Below are 8,089 nucleotides of genomic sequence, written 5' to 3'. Positions count from 1 at the left end.
GTCTGGAGAAAGAACCCCCTTCTCTGCCAACCCCCCCACCTGCCCCTCATGTTGGGAGCTCCCGTGAGGCAAGAAGTGGCTGTGTTCCATGAAACGACTTCGTGGCAGCCCTGAAACATCATAGTAGAGGGTTCCACACGTGAAGATATGAGGTCATGGGCGTGTTTCCATTCTGCACTCTGCTGCTGGCTGTAGGATGTCTGGAAAGTACTTCCCCCTCCCGATTTAAATAGGTTTTAATAGGATCTATCTCCTACATGTGGAGAAGGGACAACAGCGGGGAAAGAGGGGAAGCAGAGACCAGGGAGGCTGCTGTTGGTGGTTCCGGGAAGGAGACAGTGGCCACTTGGGGCCGTGTAGCCATGGCGGTGCTGAAGCTGTCTGATTCTGTCAGATACTTTTTGAGGGTAAGGTGTGAAAGCAAGAGAGGAGTTGCCATGAGATAATGACACCAAGGTTTGGGGCTTGAATGACTGGGGGGTGGAGTTATCTTTCTGAATTGAAGGGAAGACTCCAAGAGGAGCAGCTGTGGGGGAATCGTGTTGTAGGAATGGGTACCTAGGCCTTGGGATAAGACTTCAAGTTCTAGCATCATGCACAAGATACAGGAAGTGCCAGCCCTCAAGCAACTCAAATAGGACTAGGACATGCCTGGGACACTTAATAATTCTAAAAGTTACTCTGATGTTGTCAGTTACTCTGATGTCAAAGATGGATGTGGATCAAACTATTTCTTAAAATGTATGACTAGACAATATATTTCTACACTTGTTTTAAATCTAGTATAATTAAAAACAAGTAGGCATTAGAAGTATTTCATCTTCAGTGCTACAAGCTCTCACATTCAATTTGGCCAAAAACCTGTTTTGATTTCCTTATATTCAGGCATATATGGTGTTTACTAAGCACCCATTATGAGCCAGGATTGTGCTAGCTACTGGGGATTTATACACTAATCAAATGTATAGTTACAGACTGTTAAGTGCTTGTGGTAGGGGTTAATAAATGGTAGCTATTTCATAAATAATAAATACCTCCTACTTTATAAAGAAACAAGAAGCCAGAAGTCCAAAGGCTTACAGAAGCATCTAGACCTTTTATCACTTCTCTACCTGTGCCTTCTCCCTTTTCTGTAATATTGCATGGGAGTGTAATTTGCCCAAGTTAGGAAGTGAACACCAGGAATATTCATACTAAAAAATTATTTGTTGTTTGTTTGAAATTCATATTTAACTGGGTGTCCTGCATTTTTATCCATTAAGTCTGGAAACCCTAGTCAATGTAAGCAGAATAAATGTCCTGAACATGTGCTATATGCCAGGCAGCTCACACCTTGTCCTTAAATCATCATTTGTGCACTTACTTGTTTTAATGGCTGCCTTGCACACTAATAAGCTCTTGAGGGCAGGGACCGTACCTGTCTCGTGCGCCACTGTCCTCCATACTTGACCCCGAGTATACTCAGTAAATATTCCTAGAATTGAAATGGAACTAAAGGGACCCCTTTTACAATGATACTTCCTTTCCGTGGCGACGCTTCCAGCCCAGAACTAGGGGCCGGTACGGTGGCGAAAAGAGCCTGAAAGAAGCTGGCCCCGCTGTCCAGCGCGGGGAGGCGGGTCCTCAAACCGGAAGCGCAGGAGACAGGACTTGCCGGGCAGAGGGGGCGAGACTGGGGGCAGTCTCTAAGATGGCTGCTGCCTGGTGGGGACCTGACCTGCCCAGGGGCCTCGATGTGATCCCTGGAAACTCTCTTGCCTTTTTTCCTCTCTCAATATCCCCTGGCCTTCCGCATATATATGTCCCACATGAGGCTCAGCTGGGCGTTAATGAGTACAGGAATAACGACAACAGGTAATCATTCTCATCCTGGGTTCCTGACACAGTGCCTGCCCTCAAATTATTTTTATTTAATCCTCTCTCCTGAAAGGTGACCAAAACCAGGCGTTCAGGATACTGCAGAAAAGTCAATCTGATTGAATCCTCTTAACCAGCCCTGCCATTACACACATGATGGAGTGGAGGAGGGAAAGGGTGAGTAATTGGCCCGAGCGGAACAGGAACAACTCGGTGGCACAGCACAGAGGTGTGAAGAGACGCATGGGCTCAGGCACACTGCACAGTCCCCAGCATCTACACTACTAGTTGTGTGACCTTGGACAATTTTTTTTGGGTTTGGCCGCGCCATGCAGCCTCTGGGATCTTAGTCCCCCGACCAGGGATCAGACTCGGGCCCTGGGCAGTGAAAGCTCAGAGCCCTAACCTTTGGACTGCCAGGGAATTCCCTTGAACAACTTATTCTAATCTCTTTGTGCCTTGGTTTCCTCATCCGTAACATGGAGTTAATAAACGTGTCTTCCTTGCAGAGTTGTGGGAAATCTAGTGAAATAATCCACATCAAGCATTAGAACGGGGCCTGGCACAAAATAAGTGCTTAATAAATGTGAGCTACCGGTGCCACTACTGTTTTTCTCCATTCTTGAGACCACCCAGCAGTGCTCAGCCTCACCCAAGCAGCTAGCAGCTGTAAACGTTTGATGACTAAGTACTACTATTAAGTGAAGTGTTTCCCAAACTTGCCCTGAAGACATGAATTACCTGGGAGGCAGTTGCTCCAAAATAGATTCTCAGGCTCTTCTCTTAGAGATTCTGATTGGCAGATGTGGGTGGGGCCTGGGAATCTGTATCTTTTAAAAAGAGCCTCAGGTAAAAACGCATCCTTAGGCAAGTGTAGGAAATTCTATTCTGTACACAGGCTATTGCAGCTGGGGTGGGGCAGCCGCTCAGTTGATGGTTAGAACCAGGCGGACAAGCTCAGTTCTTACAAGACTTTAGTGATAACTCTTCTGCTTATAAAAGTCATCTAGAATATCTGTTTGGTCTCACATGATGACCCCACAAATTATTTACAAAGGGAAAATTAGTAACTTTGTAGTGGAGAAACCTAGCAGACACCTTCTTTACTGAGGGATCAGACTTAGTATCCCCGATAATGGGACAAACCATGGGTGACTTGATGGGATGCACTCGAGAACACAGCACTTCCGAGGTTCCTGGCAGAAAAACGTTTAACCTGAGTCTAATTATAAGGAAACATCAGGCAAGTCATCCAAACTGAGGGACATTTTTCGAAACTGTTGAAAAATGTCAAGGTCAGATTAAAGACTAAAGAGGTAAGCAACCAACTGCAATGCTGCATGATCCTGGGTTGGATTGTTGATGGGATAGGGGTTGCCCTAAAGGATGTTAATGGGCCAATTGCTGACATTTGAATATGGATTGTGGAACAAGTAACAGTATTTTATCAGTGTTAGATTTCCTGATTTTGATAATTACACCACAGTCACATAGAGAATGTCCTTATTCTTAGGAGATATGCATAGAAGAGCATATCAAATTACTCTCAAACGGTTCAGAAGAAAATAGTACATGCCTGTGTATAAATACATAAAACGATAAAGCAAATATGCACAAGGTTAAAAATGATAATGCTTATTGTTTTAAAAAATAACAGAAGACAGGTAAAGCAGAAAAATCTGAAAAAGAAAGTGGAAACCACTCCTCATCCCACCCCACAGACAGCCAGGGATCATTTCTTCAAGTGAAATACTTACATGTCCTTGGATCACCATATTTTTGATTGAAACTTAAAATGGGCAAATGCTTTACTTCTGGTCTATAACCTGCATTTTTCACTCCATGATATGTCTCTCAACATCCTTCCTGTCATTGTGGTGTCATTTTTAATGACTGCATGATGCTCCTGGTGAGGATGGACCATACTTTATTTATCAGTGGGTATTTAGGTTGTTTCCAGTTTGACTGTGGCACCCTAAAACAATAATATAGCCAGTTATTTTACCAACAAAATGAGTTTATCCAGGAGCAGCAAAGAATTGCAACTCGAGACATGCAGCTATGGCAAACCACATGCGAGTGGTAAAACAAAGGAGAGGAAACTCTTTTATAGAGGAGAAGGGGAAGTTGGGAGGGGCTGTTATAAACAAAAAGTCCATTGGAGGAAACTGGGAATTCAAAGCATAGTGCCTTGTCATTGGCTGCATTGGGACAGTCTCTCAATGGCCGAGCTGTTGTCCAGCAAGGAGAAAATCTTTCTTCCTCCTGCTAGTACTAGTAAAATAGTGTCACTTCCTCCCGGAGATGCGAGGTACATCCCCTGTTGGGATTTGCATTGACTTCTAGTGGCATATGCATGAGAGCTCCCCCTTCTGGCCTCCCAACTCCATTTTAGTGAGGTTTCCCTTTATTAATTTTCACAACTGATATGGACTCTGCTAGAGTGAGCATCCTTCCGAATATGTCTTGACTGCTCATCTAAGCATTTTATATACAGAGCTGCCGCTTCAGATGGAGACAGGTTGAGAGAGGCAGAAATAGGGGAAAAGACTGAGAGAGACAGAGGCAGGCAGAGCCCGGGGAGACAGAGAGAGACATGCCCAAGGTGAGACAGAGACAGAGAGAGAGAGAGAGAGTCGGTCAGAAAGAGACTCCCAGAGAGACAGAGATGGAGAGAGACAAGGAGAAAGAACAAGGTGGAGGGAGAGACTGGGATAGAGAAGGGTTGCTGCTCTCCAGGGAGACTGAGAGGGAGCTGGTCTGAAGCATGGAGGCCCTGACAGCCTGGCCCCAGGAATTCAGGCAGAGAATGACTAAGCGACTTTTAGGAACACACCCTACAGATACAATTGTCGATGAGGTCAGTGTCCTTTGTGCAAGGATTATCATGGGACTATTGTTCCCGGTGAGCAGAAGATGAGAAGCAACCTCATTGCCCCGTCATCAGCAGGGGACTGGTTATATAGATTGTGCTCGAAGTGCTGGTTGGAGCCAGTCTCCAAGTAGGGCTGCCAGACTTAGCAAATAAAAATACAAGAGATCCAGTTAATGTTGAATTTCAGGTAAAGAATTAATTCTGTTCCATGTAGTCTGATACTAAAAGCTTATTTGTTGTTTATATGAAATTCTAGTTTAATAGGGTATCTATATTTTATTTTTAATTTTATTTTAAAATATTTATATATTTATTTCGCTATCTCCAAGATCAGTGAGAACAGCCAGGTGAAATCAAGATAGAGGGTGTGAGTGTGTGTGTGTGTCTGTGTGTCTGTGTACACGTGCCTGCGAGGAGGGCTTCTGGGGTGGCTTGTCCAGGTTCTAGGTCCCAGCCTACGTGGTAGTTGTAGTTCAAGGGAAGGGACCTATCCAGGGTCACACAACCACAGGTGGTAGGGCTAGGCGGGACCCCACCCTTGTGCTTTGCAGTAATGTGCGTATATGTCCTAAAAGTGTTACTGTGTTAAATAAAAACATTAAAAACAAACCATAGTTTTCTAAATTCCATTTGAACATTTCTAATTTTAAAAAAGACTGGCGATCTCAAAAACTGCAAGGGCCATCGGGGGGGAAGATGTTCTACAGAATGGGAACGCCACATGCCAAGTCGCTGAGACCGGTGCATGCCTGGTGTGGTCTGTTGTGGCTGGAGCCTCATTGGGGAGGTGGGCTCAAGGGTCCTGGGCCTCTCTCGGCCCTGGAGCCTCTGCCATCTGAACTAATTTCTCATCCTGGAACACTCGTCTGCCCCTGGGCTTCTTAATCATGGTGGTCAGCGGTCACTGCCGCCTAGAATGTCTTCTCACTTCCCTTTCTCACCTGCCCATCCTTGTGACCTCAGCTTGGAGTCGGTCAGTTTCACTCCTCTGACTCACCTGGGTCCCTCAGGGTTGGCGAACTGCCCGTTCCCACTCTTCCTCCCTCACCTGTGAGCTCCTCGAGCATAGGGGCTTGTTTGTGTCTGGCTGATTTATTACAATATCCTAGCCTGCTAGGCCAGGGACATTCCATCGCTTGCTCACTGTGACTTGGGCATGTTAGCATGTCACCTCTCTGAGCCTTGATCTCCTTATCTATAAAAAGAGGCTGATAGTCTTGCCTACCACTCAGGGTTTGCTATGGAGGTCATATGGGCCAATGTGGCGGCAGTGGGAAAGGGGGATGACGTTAGCATCTGGGAGGTGCTGTACGAACTGAGAACAGCTCTGGGAAGATCTGGGGAAGGCCGTTGTTGGCAGAGGGCACGGCAAGGGCAACGGCCCTGCTACGGGAAAGAACCTGTATGAAGAGGAAGCAGGAAGGTCACTGAGGCTGGAGTAGGTGAACAGTGGGGACAGAGGAGGAGCTGAGCCCCAGGTTAGGTAGCATCTTTGTGAGCCAAGAGCAGGGTTTGGATTTTATTTTGAGTCCAAGACTTAAGGTAGCTTTGACCTAAGGAAATAGTTTGTTCTCACTTTCCCCTCCTTGGCAATATCTGCCACACTCAGTGGTCCAGAGGTGCACAAAGGTCTCCAGGTGCGAAAGGTGGGCACAGGTGGGGAGAGAGGAGGCCCTGGGGCCTTACCTGGAAACAGGCTCAGCCTTCTGCCAGGAAGTGGAGATGACAGGGCAATATCAGTGCAGTCCGAGGGGTGGGGCGAGGCTGCCAAGGCAAATTATCTGCGAGATAAGGATGTCAGCCCCTGTGGCAAGCCCACTGTTAGCCAGGCAAGATGCGCTCTGCACCTAAGTGAGAGCCAGGGACCTGTGTCAGGTCTGGAACATCAGTGGACCTCCAGGTGGGATGCCGGCCCAGCAGGTGTAGAGAGGTCTAGCTTCAGGGCGCCACTCAGCACCCACACATCCATCCACCACCCTCAAGGCCTTGGACAACTGCCTTTTCCCCAGGGAGACCCCCTCTTCCCAGCTGCCTGGGACCGTCCCAGGACTCTCTCAGTCCTGGGCAAGCCAGGATGGTTGGTCACCCTACTTATTTACCCCATTTACTAGATGAAGAAACTGGGTCTCAGCAGCAGGCAGTCAGTATTTGCCTGGGTTTTGTGGTTGGGTTTTTTTTTTTTCATGAAAAAGTATTTTATTTGAAATGGTGACACATGCATCTGAAATAAAACATTCATATCCTTCAGAAACGGTTTGGAGAAAAATCTCCTTCCTACTCCTGTCTGCTTCCCTCCTCAGAAGTAACCAGAGTCTTGGGTCTAATTGTACAGTCTGGGCCTAAACTTATAATTTATTAAGTTCTGCACAACAGGCAGCCTCTGAGATACTCTGTTCACCTGAATTTTTTTCACTTAAAAGTGGGAATTCCCTGGCAGTCCAGTGGTTAGGACTCGCCGCTTCCACTGCAAGGGGCCCAGGTTTAATTCCTGGTCAGGGAACTAAGATCCTGCAAGCTGCGCAGTGTGGCCAAAAAAAAAAAAAAAAAAAAAAAGTATATGAGTTCTTTCATCCATTCAGCTAATATTTGTTGAGCACTTACTATAAACCAGGCTTAGGTCATAGCAGTGAAGGAGACAGATACTTCCTGCCCAGGTAGAACTCCCTTTCCTCAAATTGATAGCAACTGTTTGTCTGTAAAAGCTGTTCTTAGCTCAGGAGCCATACAAAAACAAACCACAGGTTGGATTTGGCCTGGGGGCTGTAGTTTGCTAACCTCTGCTCTGAAGGGCAGTCAGTAAAATAAGTAAAATATACATGATGTCAGATATTTGCTGAGTGCTGGGGAGAAAAGTCAAATAAGGAGAAGGGGGTAAGGAGTGTGAGAGGCTGGGGAGGGGGTGATGAAGTGGTGCCAGAGACTTCCCAGAGGTGAGGTGAGCCTGGTGGCCGTCTGGGTGGGGGGAGGGGGAGATAGTCCACAGAAAGGGAACATCACATGCAAAGGTGCTGAGGCTGGCACATGCCTGGTGTGGTCCGTGGTGGCTGGAGCCTCATCAGGGAGGTGAATTCAGAGGAGCCACAAGGGGCCCAGTCCCGCAGAACCTCATGGTGTTGTGAATATTTTGGCTTTTCCTATGAGAGAGATGGGAGCCTTGGAGCGTTTATATGTACATAGACAGGCTTCAACATTTCAACAGCTGTAAAATATTCCATTGATTTAAGAATTAATGAGGTTAGGGCTTCCCTGGTAGCAGTGGTTGGGAATCTGCCTGCCAATGCAAGGGACACGGGTTCGAGCCCTGGTCCGGGAAGGTCCCACATGCCTCGGAGCAGCTAAGCCCGTGCACTGCAACTA

Source organism: Kogia breviceps, chromosome 14 (assembly GCF_026419965.1).
Source record: "Kogia breviceps isolate mKogBre1 chromosome 14, mKogBre1 haplotype 1, whole genome shotgun sequence".
Lineage (NCBI taxonomy): Eukaryota > Metazoa > Chordata > Mammalia > Artiodactyla > Physeteridae > Kogia > Kogia breviceps.
This window is presented reverse-complemented; position numbering follows the sequence as displayed.